This window comes from Pseudophryne corroboree, chromosome 5 (genome assembly GCF_028390025.1).
Source record: "Pseudophryne corroboree isolate aPseCor3 chromosome 5, aPseCor3.hap2, whole genome shotgun sequence".
NCBI classification, from domain to species: Eukaryota; Metazoa; Chordata; class Amphibia; order Anura; family Myobatrachidae; genus Pseudophryne; species Pseudophryne corroboree.
Window position 1 is genome coordinate 39,690,812 of NC_086448.1, and position 19,930 is coordinate 39,710,741.

Consider the following 19,930-nt stretch of genomic DNA (forward strand, 5'->3'; position numbering starts at 1 on the left):
TTTACATGAACAAGAAAGACATGAAAAAATGTCGACATGAGTTTTTTATGTTTTTTTGGTGTCAGTTTCCTCATAAAGTGACCGAGAACCCAAATTAGTGCACCGTGTCCCCTTGCTCCGCTACCGTTGCGCTCGGCACAGGTTACCGTTCCCAATCGTAGTCCACGTGTATCGTAGAGTATGAAAAAGTAAAAAAAAGGAACAAAATTGGAAAAACATGTCGACCTTTTTGTATGTCCACCTTGTTTGTGTCGACCTAATGGTCGCGTCGGCCTATTTCTAGTCTCGACCTATTCACTATCGACCAATGGGTGTTGATCTAATGGGTGTCGACCTAAGTGGTGTTGACCAAGAGTCCGGATACCACAGAAACACATATCTCCTGACCGCCAGTCACATAACTGCAACCTGTATAAAGGGGTTGCAGCGGTTTATCGCTACGGTGAGAATGGGTCCGGAATGCGCATGTGCGGCGGCCGCAGTGCGCGTGCGCAATGTTGACCAGTGACAGGGGTCGCCGGGTTATGTCGTGTCTGCCGAGGGAAGTGGTCGCAGAGCCGACCGCAAAGAAGATTGACAGGAAGAAGGCGTACCTGGGCGTCACCGCAGCGTTTCCAGACGTTTTCGGGGAGTGGATTTGAAAACGCAGGCGTGTCCAGAATAACGGAGGGTGGATGTCTGATGTCAAAGCCGGCTCCAGCATCCCAGGGATCGTCGCACAGGGTAAGTAGGTATAGGCCTAGTCTACTTCTGCTTGAATTTTATTTTAGCTTAGCAGGGCTGCACAAGCGATCGCAGCCCTGCTAAACTAAAATACACTCCCCATAGGTGTATGTTAGTTGATTGCAGCAGCAGCAAAAAGTTGCTGGCTGCGATCAACTCGGAATGACCACCAAAGTGTTGAATAATCAGACAACAACCAGGCGGTATAACAGATTGCCCTTTAAAGGACACAAAGCTATCTATGGGTTAATGCACAAACTCCAGCAAGATATGAGCATTATGCGGAGAGTGCATCCATTCTTCTGCAAGAAGTTCCCGTTGCACCTCTTAAGCAATACGTTGTGCCTCGGGAAGAAGAATCACGCTTCACTTTTTTGGTGATTGAAATACGATCTGATGAAGACCTAAATAACAAAAAAATAAATAAAAATAATATTAAATAAATAAATCCCTTCGCTTCCGACAATTTTTTCCCCCTGCATTTGCAATAAAGCAGGTAACCCATAAATAAGCCATCGGAGTGGGAGCTGGGAAAATATGCTGAATTTATCAAAATAGCAAAACGGGTTTGTGCTTTCAAGAACCGCTTTAGTGAGGTTCACATACGTATTATTTATTTTTCTCAGACTTGGATAAATGGCTGTCATTCTAAGTAGTGCTATTGCTCGGAACAGATGCATTCCATTTATTTCCATGCCATAATGCCGTAGGCAAGATGTATTGAATCAAGATGTTCCACAGCACCGAGCCATTGACCTCATTCGTGATGCGGAGAATCACTGGTGGAAAATGAAACGGAAGACGTTGTTGTACTTCCATAGAGGGTGCCGTTAAAAATAAGAGTATCTCAGCAATGCTGAAAATACATTATTATTGTTACAATGTCAATAACAACAGATAAGGTTCTCTGAAGGTCTGTAACCCACCCTTAAGATTGCAAGGTTTAGCAAACACACTCCTCCAACCTTTTATTGTATTATTTCTGTACGGTTTCCATGATATGTTCAATTTGTATCACAGTTTTTACAGCACCGTAGAATAATTCCCTGCTACATAAAAAATAAGAACATTACTGAAAATGTGGAAAATAATAATAATAATAATAATAATAATAATAATAATAATAGGATTTTAATACCTACCGGTAAATCCTTTTCTCCTAGTCCGTAGAGGATGCTGGGGTCCACTTCAGTACCATGGGGTATAGACGGTTCCGCAGGAGCCATGGGCACTTTAAGACTTTTCAAGGGTGGGAACTGGCTCCTCCCTCTATGTCCCTCCTCCAGACCTTAGTATAGGAACTGTGCCCAGAGAGACGGACATTTCGAGGAAAGGATTTACTTTTTTACTAACGGTGAGTTTCGTACCAGCTCACATCTCAACCATGCGCACAACATGGCATTCAACATAACACACGCCAACAGGCATGAACCATTTACAGCAACATGCTGAAAACAAATGAAACACAACTTGTGTAACAATAACAACGTAACTACTGCAGGTAAAATACGCACTAGGTCGGATGCCCAGCATCCTCTATAGACTAGGAGAAAAGGATTTACCGTAGGTATTAAAATCCTATTTTCTCATACGTCCTAGAGGATGCTGGGGTCCACTTCAGTACCATGGGGTTATACCAAAGCTCCAGTATGGGCGGGAGAGTGCGGATGACCCTGCAGCACCGATTGACCAAACTTGAGGCCCTCATCGGCCAAGGTGTCAAACTTGTAGAACTTCAAACGTGTTTGACCCTGACCAAGTAGCTGCTCGGCAAAGTTGTAATGCCGAGACCCCCCGGGCAGCCGCCCAGGATGAGCCCACCTTTCTAGTAGAATGGGCATTTACCGACTTCGGTATCGGCAATCCTGCCGTGGAATGAGCGTGTTAAATCGTCCCTCTGATCCAGCACGCAATAGTCTGCTTAGAAGCAGGATACCCAATCTTGTTGGGAGCATACAGGACAAACAGAGCCTTTGTTTTCCTTATGCGAGCTGTTCTTGCGACATAACTTTTCAAAGCTCTGACCACATCAAGAGACTTTGACTCAGTGAAAGTGTCAGTAGCTACTGGCACCACAATAGGCTGGTTTATGTGGAAAGACGAAACCACCTTTGGAAGAAATTGTTGACGAGTTCTTAACTCTGCCCTATCTTCATGGAAGATCAGGTAAGGGCTCTTGTGAGACAAGGCCCCCAACTCAGACACCCGCCTTGCGGATGCCAAGGTCAAAAGCATCACCACTTTCCAAATGAGAAACTTCAACTCTATCTTCTGTAGAGGTTCAAACCAACTCGATTGAAGGAACTGCAACACCACATTAAGGTCCCATGGTGCCACAGGAGGCACAAATGGAGGCTGGATGTGCAGAACACCTTTCACGAACGTCTGAACTTCTGGAAGGGAGGCCAATTGTTTTTGAAAGAAAACTGATAAGGCCGAAATCTGGACCTTGATTGAACCCAGTCTAAGGCCCGTATCCACACTAGAGATGAGCGGGTTCGGTTCCTCGGAAACCGAACCCGCCCGAACTTCATGTTTTTTTACACGGGTCCGAGCGACTCGGATCTTCCCGCCTTGCTCGGTTAACCCGAGCGCGCCCGAACGTCATCATCCCGCTGTCGGATTCTCGCGAGGCTCGGATTCTATCGCGAGACTCGGATTCTATATAAGGAGCCGCGCGTCGCCGCCATTTTCACACGTGCATTGAGATTCATAGGGAGAGGACGTGGCTGGCGTCCTCTCCGTTTATAGAGAAGAGAAGAAGAGAGTGAGACTAGAGTAGAGAGAGACACAGTAGTAATTTTGGGGAGCATTAGGAGGAGTACTACTACTTGCTGAAGTGATAGATAGATAGTGTGACTGTATAATGTATATCTGACTTGTGGGGGAGACACTGACAGTGGGGAGCAGTTAGAGTCTGAGAGCAGGACTCAGGAGTACTACATATAACGTACAGTGCACACTTTTGCTGCCAGAGTGCCACACTGCCATTGTGACCACACTGACCACCAGTATAATAGATATTGTGATTGTCTGCTTAGGAGTACTACTTGCAAGTTGCTGATAGTGTGACCAGTGACCTGACCACCAGTTTAATAATCACCACCAGTTTAATATATATATATATATATATATATATATATATAATTGTATATAATATATATATAATATTGTATACCACCTACCCGTGTTTTTTTTTTTTCTTTCTTCTTCTTTATACATACTACTATAGTAGCTTACTGTAGCAGTCTGCGGTGCTACTGAGCTGACAGTGTCCAGCAGGTCCGTCATCAGTCATTACATAATAAATATATATACCTGTCCGGCTGCAGTACTAGTGATATTATATATATATATATATATTAATTTCATCTCATTATCATCCAGTCTATATTAACAGCAGACACAGTACGGTAGTCCACGGCTGTAGCTACCTCTGTGTCGGCAGTCGCTGGTCCATCCATAATTGTATACCACCTACCCGTGTTTTTTTTTTTTCTTTCTTTCTTCTTCTTTATACATACTACTATAGTAGCTTACTGTAGCAGTCTGCGGTGCTGCTGAGCTGACAGTGTCCAGCAGGTCCGTCATCAGTCATTACATAATAAATATATATACCTGTCCGGCTGCAGTACTAGTGATATTATATATATATATATATATATTAATTTCATCTCATTATCATCCAGTCTATATTAGCAGCAGACACAGTACGGTAATCCACGGCTGTAGCTACCTCTGTGTCGGCAGTCGCTGGTCCATCCATAATTGTATTCCACCTACCCGTGTTTTTTTTTTTTCTTTCTTCTTCTTTATACATACTACTATAGTAGCTTACTGTAGCAGTCTGCGGTGCTGCTGAGCTGACAGTGTCCAGCAGGTCCGTCATCAGTCATTACATAATAAATATATATACCTGTCCGGCTGCAGTACTAGTGATATTATATATATATATATATATTAATTTCATCTCATTATCATCCAGTCTATATTAGCAGCAGACACAGTACGGTAGTCCACGGCTGTAGCTACCTCTGTGTCGGCAGTCGCTGGTCCATCCATAATTGTATACCACCTACCCGTGTTTTTTTTTTTTTCTTTCTTCTTCTTTATACATACTACTATAGTAGCTTACTGTAGCAGTCTGCGGTGCTGCTGAGCTGACAGTGTCCAGCAGGTCCGTCATCAGTCATTACATAATAAATATATATACCTGTCCGGCTGCAGTACTAGTGATATTATATATATATATATATATTAATTTCATCTCATTATCATCCAGTCTATATTAGCAGCAGACACAGTACGGTAGTCCACGGCTGTAGCTACCTCTGTGTCGGCAGTCGCTGGTCCATCCATAATAGTATACCACCTACCCGTGTTTTTTTCTTTCTTTCTTCTTTATACATACTACTATAGTAGCTTACTGTAGCAGTCTGCGGTGCTGCTGAGCTGACAGTGTCCAGAAGGGGTGCGTCAACAGTCATTACATAATAAATATATATACCTGTCCGGCTGCAGTACTAGTGATATTATATATATATATATATTAATTTCATCTCATTATCATCCAGTCTATATTAGCAGCAGACACAGTACGGTAGTCCACGGCTGTAGCTACCTCTGTGTCGGCAGTCGCTGGTCCATCCATAATTGTATACCACCTACCCGTGGTTTTTTTTTTTCTCTTTCTTCTTGATACATACTACTATAGTAGCTTACTGTAGCAGTCTGCGGTGCTGCTGAGCTGACAGTGTCCAGCAGGTCCGTCATCAGTCATTACATAAAAAATATATATACCTGTCCGGCTGCAGTACCAGTAATATTATATATATATATATATATATATATATATTAATTTTATCTCATTATCATCCAGTCTATATTAGCAGCAGACACAGTACGGTAGTCCACGGCTGTAGCTACCTCTGTGTCGGCAGTCGCTGGTCCATCCATAATTGTATACCACCTACCCGTGTTTTTTTTTTTCTTTCTTCTTCTTTATACATACTACTATAGTAGCTTACTGTAGCAGTCTGCAGTGCTGCTGAGCTGACAGTGTCCAGCAGGTCCGTCATCAGTCATTACATAATAAATATATATACCTGTCCGGCTGCAGTACTAGTGATATTATATATATATATATATATTAATTTCATCTCATTATCATCCAGTCTATATTAGCAGCAGACACAGTACGGTAGTCCACGGCTGTAGCTACCTCTGTGTCGGCAGTCGCTGGTCCATCCATAATTGTATACCACCTACCCGTGTTTTTTTTTTTTTTTCTTTCTTCTTCTTTATACATACTACTATAGTAGCTTACTGTAGCAGTCTGCGGTGCTGCTGAGCTGACAGTGTCCAGCAGGTCCGTCATCAGTCATTACATAATAAATATATATACCTGTCCGGCTGCAGTACTAGTGATATTATATATATATATATATATTAATTTCATCTCATTATCATCCAGTCTATATTAGCAGCAGACACAGTACGGTAGTCCACGGCTGTAGCTACCTCTGTGTCGGCAGTCGCTGGTCCATCCATAATTGTATACCACCTACCCGTGTTTTTTCTTTTCTTTTCTTTCTTCTTCTTTATACATACTACTATAGTAGCTTACTGTAGCAGTCTGCGGTGCTGCTGAGCTGACAGTGTCCAGCAGGTCCGTCATCAGTCATTACATAATAAATATATATACCTGTCCGGCTGCAGTACTAGTGATATTATATATATATATATTAATTTCATCTCATTATCATCCAGTCTATATTAGCAGCAGACACAGTACGGTAGCCCATGGCTGTAGCTACCTCTGTGTCGGCAGTCGCTGGTCCATCCAAAATTGTATACCACCTACCCGTGTTTTTTTTTTTTTCTTTCTTCTTCTTTATACATACTACTATAGATACTACTATAGTAGCTTACTGTAGCAGTCTGCGGTGCTGCTGAGCTGACAGTGTCCAGCAGGTCCGTCATCAGTCATTACATAATAAATATATATACCTGTCCGGCTGCAGTACTAGTGATATTATATATATATATATATATATATATATATTAATTTCATCTCATTATCATCCAGTCTATATTAGCAGCAGACACAGTACGGTAGTCCACGGCTGTAGCTACCTCTGTGTCGGCAGTCGCTGGTCCATCCATAAGTATACTAGTATCCATCCATCTCCATTGTTTACCTGAGGTGCCTTTTAGTTGTGCCTATTAAAATATGGAGAACAAAAATGTTGAGGTTCCAAAATTAGGGAAAGATCAAGATCCATTTCCACCTCGTGCTGAAGCTGCTGCCACTAGTCATGGCCGAGACGATGAAATGCCAGCAACGTCGTCTGCCAAGGCCGATGCCCAATGTCATAGTACAGAGCATGTAAAATCCAAAACACCAAATATCAGTAAAAAAAGGACTCCAAAATCTAAAATAAAATTGTCGGAGGAGAAGCGTAAACTTGCCAATATGCCATTTACCACACGGAGTGGCAAGGAACGGCTGAGGCCCTGGCCTATGTTCATGGCTAGTGGTTCAGCTTCACATGAGGATGGAAGCACTCAGCCTCTCGCTAGAAAACTGAAAAGACTCAAGCTGGCAAAAGCACCGCAAAGAACTGTGCGTTCTTCGAAATCCCAAATCCACAAGGAGAGTCCAATTGTGTCGGTTGCGATGCCTGACCTTCCCAACACTGGATGTGAAGAGCATGCGCCTTCCACCATTTGCACGCCCCCTGCAAGTGCTGGAAGGAGCACCCGCAGTCCAGTTCCTGATAGTCAGATTGAAGATGTCAGTGTTGAAGTACACCAGGATGAGGAGGATATGGGTGTTGCTGGCGCTGGGGAGGAAATTGACCAGGAGGATTCTGATGGTGAGGTGGTTTGTTTAAGTCAGGCACCCGGGGAGACACCTGTTGTCCGTGGGAGGAATAGGGCCATTGACATGCCTGGTCAAAATACAAAAAAAATTAGCTCTTCGGTGTGGAAGTATTTCACCAGAAATGCGGACAACATTTGTCAAGCCGTGTGTTGCCTTTGTCAAGCTGTAATAAGTAGGGGTAAGGACGTTAACCACCTCGGAACATCCTCCCTTATACGTCACCTGCAGCGCATTCATCATAAGTCAGTGACAAGTTCAAAAACTTTGGGCGACAGCGGAAGCAGTCCACTGACCAGTAAATCCCTTCCTCTTGTAACCAAGCTCACGCAAACCACCCCACCAACTCCCTCAGTGTCAATTTCCTCCTTCCCCAGGAATGCCAATAGTCCTGCAGGCCATGTCACTGGCAATTCTGACGAGTCCTCTCCTGCCTGGGATTCCTCCGATGCATCCTTGCGTGTAACGCCTACTGCTGCTGGCGCTGCTGTTGTTGCTGCTGGGAGTCGATGGTCATCCCAGAGGGGAAGTCGTAAGCCCACTTTTACTACTTCCACCAAGCAATTGACTGTCCAACAGTCCTTTGCGAGGAAGATGAAATATCACAGCAGTCATCCTGTTGCAAAGCGGATAACTGAGGCCTTGACAACTATGTTGGTGTTAGACGTGCGTCCGGTATCCGCCGTTAGTTCACAGGGAACTAGACAATTTCTTGAGGTAGTGTGCCCCCGTTACCAAATACCATCTAGGTTCCACTTCTCTAGGCAGGCGATACCGAGAATGTACACGGACGTCAGAAAAAGACTCACCAGTGTCCTAAAAAATGCAGTTGTACCCAATGTCCACTTAACCACGGACATGTGGACAAGTGGAGCAGGGCAGGGTCAGGACTATATGACTGTGACAGCCCACTGGGTAGATGTATGGACGCCCGCCGCAAGAACAGCAGCGGCGGCACCAGTAGCAGCATCTCGCAAACGCCAACTCTTTCCTAGGCAGGCTACGCTTTGTATCACCGGTTTCCAGAATACGCACACAGCTGAAAACCTCTTACGGCAACTGAGGAAGATCATCGCGGAATGGCTTACCCCAATTGGACTCTCCTGTGGATTTGTGGCATCGGACAACGCCAGCAATATTGTGTGTGCATTAAATATGGGCAAATTCCAGCACGTCCCATGTTTTGCACATACCTTGAATTTGGTGGTGCAGAATTTTTTAAAAAACGACAGGGGCGTGCAAGAGATGCTGTCGGTGGCCAGAAGAATTGCGGGACACTTTCGGAGGACAGGCACCACGTACAGAAGACTGGAGCACCACCAAAAACACCTGAACCTGCCCTGCCATCATCTGAAGCAAGAAGTGGTAACGAGGTGGAATTCAACCCTATATATGCTTCAGAGGTTGGAGGAGCAGCAAAAGGCCATTCAAGCCTATACAATTGAGCACGATATAGGAGGTGGAATGTACCTGTCTCAAGCGCAGTGGAGAATGATTTCAACGTTGTGCAAGGTTCTGCAACCTTTTGAACTTGCCACACGTGAAGTCAGTTCAGACACTGCCAGCCTGAGTCAGGTCATTCCCCTCATCAGGCTTTTGCAGAAGAAGCTGGAGGCATTGAAGGAGTAGTTAAAAGGGAGCGATTCCGCTAGGCATGTGGGACTTGTGGATGGAGCCCTTAATTCGCTTAACAAGGATTCACGGGTGGTCAATCTGTTGAAATCAGAGCACTACATTTTGGCCACCGTGCTCGATCCTAGATTTAAAACCTACCTTGGATCTCTCTTTCCGGCAGACACAAGTCTGCTGGGGTTCAAAGACCTGCTGGTGACAAAATTGTCAAGTCAAGCGGAACGCGACCTGTCAACATCTCCTCCTTCACATTCTCCCGCAACTGGGGGTGCGAGGAAAAGGCTCAGAATTCCGAGCCCACCCGCTGGCGGTGATGCAGGGCAGTCTGGAGCGACTGCTGATGCTGACATCTGGTCCGGACTGAAGGACCTGACAACGATTACGGACATGTCGTCTACTGTCACTGCATATGATTCTCTCCCCATTGAAAGAATGGTGGAGGATTATATGAGTGACCGCATCCAAGTAGGCACGTCACACAGTCCGTACTTATACTGGCAGGAAAAAGAGGCAATTTGGAGGCCCTTGCACAAACTGGCTTTATTCTACCTAAGTTGCCCTCCCACAAGTGTGTACTCCGAAAGAGTGTTTAGTGCCGCCGCTCACCTTGTCAGCAATCGGCGTACGAGGTTACTTCCAGAAAATGTGGAGAAGATGATGTTCATTAAAATGAATTATAATCAATTCCTCCGTGGAGACATTGACCAGCAGCAATTGCCTCCACAAAGTAGTACACAGGGAGCTGAGATGGTGTATTCCAGTGGGGACGAATTGATAATCTGTGAGGAGCGGGATGTACACAGTGATATATCGGAGGATGATGATGAGGTGGACATCTTGCCTCTGTAGAGCCAGTTTGTGCAAGGAGAGATTAATTGCTTCTTTTTCGGTGGGGGTCCAAACCAACCCGTCATTTCAGTCACAGTCGTGTGGCAGACCCTGTCACTGAAATGATGGGTTGGTTAAAGTGTGCATGTCCTGTTTATACAACATAAGGGTGGGTGGGAGGGCCCAAGGACAATTCCATCTTGCACCTCTTTTTTCTTTCATTTTTCTTTGCGTCATGTGCTGTTTGGGGAGTGTTTTTTGGAAGGGCAATCCTGCGTGCCACTGCAGTGCCACTCCTAGATGGGCCCGGTGTTTGTGTCGGCCACTAGGGTCGCTTATCTTACTCACACAGCTACCTCATTGTGCCTCTTTTTTTCTTCTTTGCGTCATGTGCTGTTTGGGGAGTGTTTTTTGGAAGGGCCATCCTGCGTGCCACTGCAGTGCCGCTCCTAGATGGGCCAGGTGTTTGTGTCGGCCACTAGGGTCGCTTATCTTACTCACACAGCTACCTCATTGCGCCTCTTTTTTTCTTCTTTGCGTCATGTGCTGTTTGGGGAGTGTTTTTTGGAAGGGCCATCCTGCGTGACACTGCAGTGCCACTCCTAGATGGGCCAGGTGTTTGTGTCGGCCACTAGGGTCGCTTATCTTACTCACACAGCTACCTTATTGCGCCTCTTTTTTTCTTTGCGTCATGTGCTGTTTGGGGAGTGTTTTTTGGAAGGGCCATCCTGCGTGCCACTGCAGTGCCACTCCTAGATGGGCCAGGTGTTTGTGTCGGCCACTAGGGTCGCTTATCTTACTCACACAGCTACCTCATTGCGCCTCTTTTTTTCTTCTTTGCGTCATGTGCTGTTTGGGGAGTGTTTTTTGGAAGGGCCATCCTGCGTGACACTGCAGTGCCACTCCTAGATGGGCCAGGTGTTTGTGTCGGCCACTAGGGTCGCTTATCTTACTCACACAGCTACCTCATTGCGCCTCTTTTTTTCTTCTTTGCGTCATGTGCTGTTTGGGGAGTGTTTTTTGGAAGGGCCATCCTGCGTGCCACTGCAGTGCCACTCCTAGATGGGCCAGGTGTTTTGTCGGCCACTAGGGTCGCTTATCTTACTCACACAGCTACCTCATTGCGCCTCTTTTTTTCTTCTTTGCGTCATGTGCTGTTTGGGGAGTGTTTTTTGGAAGGGCCATCCTGCGTGACACTGCAGTGCCACTCCTAGATGGGCCAGGTGTTTGTGTCGGCCACTAGGGTCGCTTAGCTTAGTCATCCAGCGACCTCGGTGCAAATTTTAGGACTAAAAATAATATTGTGAGGTGTGAGGTGTTCAGAATAGACTGAAAATGAGTGGAAATTATGGTTTTTGAGGTTAATAATACTTTGGGATCAAAATGACCCCCAAATTCTATGATTTAAGCTGTTTTTTAGTGTTTTTTGAAAAAAACACCCGAATCCAAAACACACCCGAATCCGACAAAAAAAATTCGGTGAGGTTTTGCCAAAACGCGGTCGAACCCAAAACACGGCCGCGGAACCGAACCCAAAACCAAAACACAAAACCCGAAAAATTTCAAGTGCACATCTCTAATCCACACCAGCCTGCAGAAAATGAAGAAAATGTCCTAACTCAAACTCTTCCGTAGGAGCCTTCTTGGATTCTCACAAAGACACATATTTTCTCCAAATACGGTGGTAATGTTTAGACGTTACTCCTTTCCTGGCTTGAATAAGAGTGGAGATGACTTCCTTGGGAATACCCTTTCGGGCTAGGATCCAGCGCACAACAGCCATGCCGTCAAAAGTAGCCACGGTAAGTCTTGATACACGCACGTCCCTGCTGTAGCAAGTCCTCGTGAGGAGGAAGAGGCTGAGGATCTTCTATGAGCAACTCCTGAAGATCTGGATACCAAGCCCTCCTTGGCCAATCTGGGGCAATGAGGATCGCTCGAACCCTTGTTCTCCATATGATTTTGAGAAATTTCGGTATCAGTGGAAGTGGACGGAAGACATATACCGACCGAAACACCCACTGGGTCACAATTGCATCCACTGCTATTGCTTGAGGGTCTCTCGACCTTGAACAATATCTCTGAAGCTTCTTGTTGAGACGAGATGCCATCATGTCTACTTGAGGAACTCCCCAAAGACTTGTCACCTCTGTAAAGACTTCTTGGTGGAGGTCCCATTCTCGTGTCTGCTGAGGAAGTCTGCTTCCCAGTTGTCCACTCCCGGAATGAAAATTGCTGACAGAGCTCTTGCATGCCTTTCTGCCCAGAGGAGGATCTTTGTCACCTCTGCCATTGCCACTCTGCTTTTCATTTCGCCTTGACGGTTTATGTACGCGACTGCTGTTACATTGTCCGACTGGATCTGCACGGGTTGATCTTGAAGAAGATGTATCGCTTGTAGAAGGCCGTTGTAAATGGCTCTCAATTCCAGAACATTTATGTGAAGGTAGGTTTCCTGACGTGACCATTTCCCTTGAAAGCTTTCCACCTGTGTGACTGCTCCTCAGCCTCGGAGACTTGCATCCGTGGTTACTAGGACCCAGTCCTGAATCCCGTACCTGCGTCCCTCTAGTAGGTGAGAACTGTGTAGCCACCACAGGAGCAAAATCCTGGCTTTGGAGGACAGGATTATCTTCCGGTGCATGTGTAGGTGGGATCCGGACCACTTGTCCAACAGGTCCCACTGGAATACTCTGGCATGAAATCTGCCAAACTGTATGGCCTCGTAGGCCGCCAACATTTTTCCCAACAACCGAGTGCATTGATGTATTGACACTCTTGTTGGTTTCAAAATCTGTTTGACCATTCTCTGGATTTCAAGAGCCTTTTCTACTGGAAGAAATACTCTCTGTACTTCTGTGTCCAGTATCATCCCCAGAAAGGAAAATCTTGTTGTCGGTTCCAATTGTGACTTCGGAAAATTCATAATCCAACCGTGTTGTTGGAGTACTGACAGGGAGAGTGCAATGTTCTGCACCAACCATTCCCTGGATCTCGCTTTTATCAGGAGATCGTCCAGGTAAGGAATTATATTGACTCCTTGCTGTCGAAGGAGGACCATCATCTCTGCCATCACCTTGGTGAATACCCTCGGTGCCGTGGAAAGCCTGAACGGCAACGTCTGGAACTGGTAATGGCAATCATGTACTGCGAATCTCAGATAAGCTTGGTGAGGAGGATAAATGGGAACATGCAAGTAAGCATCTTTTATGTCTACTGACACCATGAAGTGCCCTTCCTCCAGACTGAAAATCACTGCCCTCAGAGATCCCATCTTGAACTTGAACCTTTTGAGGTAGCGATTCAGATTTTTCAGGTTTAAAATTGGTCTGACCGAGCCGTCCGGTTTCGTAACTACGAAGAGGCTTGAATAAAACCCTTCTCCTTGCTGTGACAAGGGTACCAGGACAATGACTTGATCCTAACATAATTTTTGAATTGCAGCTGTGACTACTCTGTCTGGAGGAGAAGCTGGCAAGGTCGATTTGAAAAAACGGGATGGGGGGACGTCTTGAAACTCCAGTTTGTATCCATGGGACACTATTTGTAAGACCCATGGGTCCAGGCCAGATTGAAGCTAGATCTGACTGAAACGTTTCAGACGTGCTCCCAGCCGAGCGGAGTCCTGCAAGGGAGCCCCAGTGTCATGCTGCCGATTTTGCAGAAGCAGGGGTTGATTCCCTAAAATGGCTCCCTCAGGGGAAGAACTCCCAGCCTCAGACATGTCACACATGTGCACAACCACACCACAGACACTCCGGGACTTATAGGGGACAGACCCACAGTAAAATCTGTCAGAAGGACACAGATAGGATTTGCCAGTTCACAACCCAGCGCCAGTAACACAATGTCTGTGAACACTAAATGCCCACTGACATGCAGCGCTTTTATAATGTTAATCACACAATTATATAGCACCAAATTCACTGTGCCCCCCCCCCCTGTTTTGCACCCTGATACTTGTTCAGCAGTGAAGGAGGACCAACGTTCATCTCTGTAGCCTGGAAGGAGAGAAAATGGCGCTGAGCAGTGTGCTGGCTGACTGAGGAGGAAGCCCCGCCCCCTCAATGGCGCGTTTCTCCTCAGCATTTATGAGGTAATTTTTTATACTGGCGGGGGTAGGCCTGTGCCTCAGCAACTTATGCCCCTTATTATGCCAGTTTCAATAGGTTTCATGCTGCCAAGGGCGCCCCCCCGCACGCCCTGCACCCTGCAGTGCCTGTGTATGTGTAGTAGGCAACATGGCGTGCTGCACTCCAGCCAGCCGCGCGGTACCTTTAGCCGTCACTTTGACTGAAGATCCTTTCTTCTAACACTCACCTGTCTTCTGACTTCTGGCTCTGCAAGGGGGGTGACCAGAGGCGGAACTACCGCCAGTGCAGGACACAGGAGAGGAGCGCAGTGCAGCGGTCATGGGGGTAAGGAGGAGGAGGGAGGTGGAGGAGGGAGCCGCTGTGAAGCGCATCCCAGCCATTCACAGCGGCGGAGAACAGCCTATAGTGAAGCAGAGGGACAGCAGCAGCAGCGCCTCCACCAATAACCCAGCGCTGCTGGGCTCCCTCCTCCCGCTGTCCCACCCACGAGCCGTAGTGTTCCACTGCGAGGGGGCAGTTGGGAGGCTCCTGTCACTCGCTGCTCTGCTTAGTGCATAGCAGAACAGCGGTGAATAGACTCTGTGGGTAGAAAGAGCACAGTAGATCAACAGCCCTGGTGAAAGTTTATTGTTTTCCTTGTGAAAATGTACTTTTATGGGATGTATCACCTTCACTGACTAGCTTTGTGAGCTGTACCACCCATAGGCAAACGCAGGGGAGGTACCAGTTGCCTAGAAACCCCCTCCTCTTGGCAAGTGAGTCAAATTATGACCATTGCAATAGTATCTAGTACAATTACTGGAGCTGCCGCCACATCATGCAGTTTAAGCTGCTGCACATGCCCAAGGGTAGAAGCTTCTTCTGCTTCTGAGGCCTCAATCAGTGCACTGGACCAGAGAGTATCTAGCAGGAAGAAGAGACAGGAGCCTTACCATGAGGGGGGAGAATGTGTGCTTAGAAAGTGCAGTACTGGTTCTATTATGTTTATGTATTTATTTATTATGGTATGTTTAACCTTTTCCTGACCACTTACATTATCTTATTTATATTAAATATGTTTGATACAGCCTATACTATAGACCATATATAGTGTTAAATATAAATACTGTATTCCATGTTCCGCAGAGTGGGAGATTGTGGATTGCATTTGGAAAAACCCCCCAGAAATCCTGCGTTTGCCACTGGTACCACCCACATAGTGGAAACAACGCAACCCATGGGTTAGTCACGTTTAGAAGGAAACCTTTGTGTTGAGAAGGACACCTGGGAAGCATGTTTTGTTACTTGCCGTGCAGTGATGGGATGCACTGGTTTCTGCCAATCCTTGCTTTACCACCATATGGTTTACATTACATTGCTTTATAAATACTGTAAATAGCTGGCCTTTATTTCCCACTTCATTGCTCTGAGTCTTTATACAGTATATTAGAATTTTGTTGTTTCATTAGGTGTGCAACCATGGAAATCTAGGGGCTCATTCCGAGTTGATCGTAGATGTGCCAAATTTAGCACAGCTACGATCAGGTACTCAGACATGCGTGGGGACGCCCAGCACAGGGCTAGTCCGCCCCGCATGTCAGTGCCCCCCCCCCCGCACAAATACAAAAGTATTGCACAGCGGCGATGCTTTTGCATCTCAGGAGTTACTCCCGGCCAGCGCAGCTCATGCGGCTGGCTGGGAGAACCTCTTCGCTGCCCCGGGTCGCAGTGGCTGCGTGTGATGTCACGCAGCTGCCAAGGCCCGACCCCCCCACGGTCCGTCCTTCCAGCCCCCTCCCGCCTCTGCCTCAGAGGCGATCACTAGCCAACGACGGCCTTCGGCCATCTGGCATGCGCCGGCGATAAACTGCAACGAGCGATCGGGTCGGAATGACCCCCCTAGAGAGGTATTCTGTGTGCCGAGGTGCTTGATAAATACCGCAAGAGCGGTCTAGCACTATTTTCATGTCATCAATCTGCTCTCATCATCAGGTCCCCACAATCGTTCCCATATCATGTGGTACCTCATCTCCCTCTATATCCTCATTTTCTCCCATAAATCCCCCCAATTTCATCACATCATCTGGAGGAGCAAGAGGTGTGCCCTCTGACCTGCCAAGTGCACTACTGCGCATGTGCAGCTCTCCGTACTTCAGGTCTAATTCAGACCTGATTGCAGCAGCAAATTTGTTAGCTAATGGGCAAAACTATGGGGGTAATTCTGAGTTGATCGCAGCAGAATTTTTTTTTAGCAGTTGGGCAAAACCATGTGCACTGCAGGGGAGGCAGATATAACATGTGCAGAAAGAGTTAGATTTAGGTGGGTTATTTTGTTTCTGTGCAGGGTAAATACTGGCTGCTTTATTTTTACACTGCAAATTAGATTGCAGATTGAACACACCACACCCAAATCTCTCTCTCTCTGCACAGGTTACATCTGCCCCACCTGCACTGCACATGGGCCCTCATTCCGAGTTGTTTGCTCGCAAGCTGCTTTTAGCAGCATTGCACACGCTAAGCCGCCGCCTACTGGGAGTGAATCTTAGCTTAGCAAAATTGCGAACAAAAGATTCTCAAAATTGCAAATAGAAATTTCTAAGCAGTTTCTGAGTAGCTCGACACTTACTCTGCCACTGCAATCAGTTCAGTCAGTTTCGTTCCTGGTTTGACGTCACAAACACACCCAGCGTTCGCCCAGACACTCCTCCGTTTCTCCAGCCACTCCCACGTTTTTCCCAGAAACTGTAGCGTTTTTTCACACACTAACCATAAAACGGCCAGTTTCCGCCCAGAAACACCCACTTCCTGTCAATCACATTACGATCACCAGAACGAAGAAAAAACCTCGTAATGCCGTGAGTAAAATACCAAACTTCTTAGCAAATTTACTTGGCGCAGTCGCAGTGCGAACATTGCGCATGCGCAATTAGCGGAAAATTGCTGCGATGCGAAGAAAATTACAGAGCGAACAACTCGGAATGACCACCATGGTTTTGCCCAACTGCTAACAAAATTCCTGCTGTGATCAACTTGGAATTACCCCCCATGTGCACTGCAGGGGAGGCAGATATTAGAGATGAGCGGGTTCGGTTTCTCTGAATCCGAACCCGCCAGAACTTCATGTTTTTTTTCACGGGTCCGGGCGACTCGGATCTTCCCGCCTTGCTCGGTTAACCCGAGCGCGCCCGAACGTCATCATGACGCTGTCAGATTCTCGCGAGGCTCGGATTCTATCGCGAGACTCGGATTCTATATAAGGAGCCGCGCGTCGCCGCCATTTTCACACGTGCATTGAGATTGATAGGGAGAGGACGTGGCTGGCGTCCTCTCCGTTTAGACACTTGATTTACTAATTTTGGGGAGCATTAGGAGTACTCAGTAGTGTACAGTGCAGAGTTTTGCTGATAGTGACCAGTGACCACCACTTTTATTTATAATCCGTTCTCTGCCTGAAAAAAGCGATACACAGCACACAGTGACTCAGTCACATACCATATCTGTGTGCACTGCTCAGGCTCAGGCCAGTGTGCTGCATCATCTATTATCTATATATAATATTATATATCTGTCTGACTGCTCAGCTCACACAGCTTATAATTGTGGGGGAGACTGGGGAGCACTACTGCAGTGCCAGTTATAGGTTATAGCAGGAGCCAGGAGTACATAATATATTATATAGTGAGTGACCACCAGACACACAGTGCAGTTTATTTAATATATCCGTTCTCTGCCTGAAAAAAGCGATACACACAGTGACTCAGTCAGTCACATACCATATCTGTGTGCACTGCTCAGGCTCAGGCCAGTGTGCTGCATCATCTATATATATTATATATCTGTCTGACTGCTCAGCTCACACAGCTTATAATTGTGGGGGAGACTGGGGAGCACTACTGCAGTGCCAGTTATAGGTTATAGCAGGAGCCAGGAGTACATAATATTATATTAAAATTAAACAGTGCACACTTTTGCTGCAGGAGTGCCACTGCCAGTGTGACTAGTGACCAGTGACCTGACCACCAGTATATAATATTAGTAGTATACTATCTCTTTATCAACCAGTCTATATTAGCAGCAGACACAGTACAGTGCGGTAGTTCACGGCTGTGGCTACCTCTGTGTCGGCACTCGGCAGCCCGTCCATAATTGTATATACCACCTAACCGTGGTTTTTTTTTCTTTCTTTATACATACATACTAGTTACGAGTATACTATCTCTTTATCAACCAGTCTATATATTAGCAGCAGACACAGTACAGTGCGGTAGTTCACGGCTGTGGCTACCTCTGTGTCGGCACTCGGCAGCCCGTCCATAATTGTATATACCACCTAACCGTGGTTTTTTTTTCTTTCTTTATACATACATACTAGTTACGAGTATACTATCTCTTTATCAACCAGTCTATATTAGCAGCAGACACAGTACAGTGCGGTAGTTCACGGCTGTGGCTACCTCTGTGTCGGCACTCGGCAGCCCGTCCATAATTGTATATACCACCTAACCGTGGTTTTTTTTTCTTTCTTTATACATACATACTAGTTACGAGTATACTATCTCTTTATCAACCAGTCTATATATTAGCAGCAGACACAGTACAGTGCGGTAGTTCACGGCTGTGGCTACCTCTGTGTCGGCACTCGGCAGCCCGTCCATAATTGTATATACCACCTAACCGTGGTTTTTTTTCTTTCTTTATACATACATACTAGTTACGAGTATACTATCTCTTTATCAACCAGTCTATATATTAGCAGCAGACACAGTACAGTGCGGTAGTTCACGGCTGTGGCTACCTCTGTGTCGGCACTAGGCAGCCCGTCCATAATTGTATATACCACCTAACCGTGGTTTTTTTTTCTTTCTTTATACATACATACTAGTTACGAGTATACTATCTCTTTATCAACCAGTCTATATTAGCAGCAGACACAGTACAGTGCGGTAGTTCACGGCTGTGGCTACCTCTGTGTCGGCACTCGGCAGCCCGTCCATAATTGTATATACCACCTAACCGTGTTTTTTTTTTCTTTCTTTATACATACATACTAGTTACGAGTATACTATCTCTTTATCAACCAGTCTATATATTAGCAGCAGACACAGTACAGTGCGGTAGTTCACGGCTGTGGCTACCTCTGTGTCGGCACTCGGCAGCCCGTCCATAATTGTATATACCACCTAACCGTGGTTTTTTTTTCTTTCTTTATACATACATACTAGTTACGAGTATACTATCTCTTTATCAACCAGTCTATATATTAGCAGCAGACACAGTACAGTGCGGTAGTTCACGGCTGTGGCTACCTCTGTGTTGGCACTCGGCAGCCCGTCCATAATTGTATATACCACCTAACCGTGGTTTTTTTTTCTTTCTTTATACATACATACTAGTTACGAGTATACTATCTCTTTATCAACCAGTCTATATATTAGCAGCAGACACAGTACAGTGCGGTAGTTCACGGCTGTGGCTACCTCTGTGTCGGCACTCGGCAGCCCGTCCATAATTGTATATACCACCTAACCGTGGTTTTTTTTTCTTTCTTTATACATACATACTAGTTACGAGTATACTATCTCTTTATCAACCAGTCTATATATTAGCAGCAGACACAGTACAGTGCGGTAGTTCACGGCTGTGGCTACCTCTGTGTCGGCACTCGGCAGCCCGTCCATAATTGTATATACCACCTAACCGTGTTTTTTTTTTCTTTCTTTATACATACATACTAGCACTCGGCAGCCCGTCCATAATTGTATACTAGTATCCAATCCATCCATCTCCATTG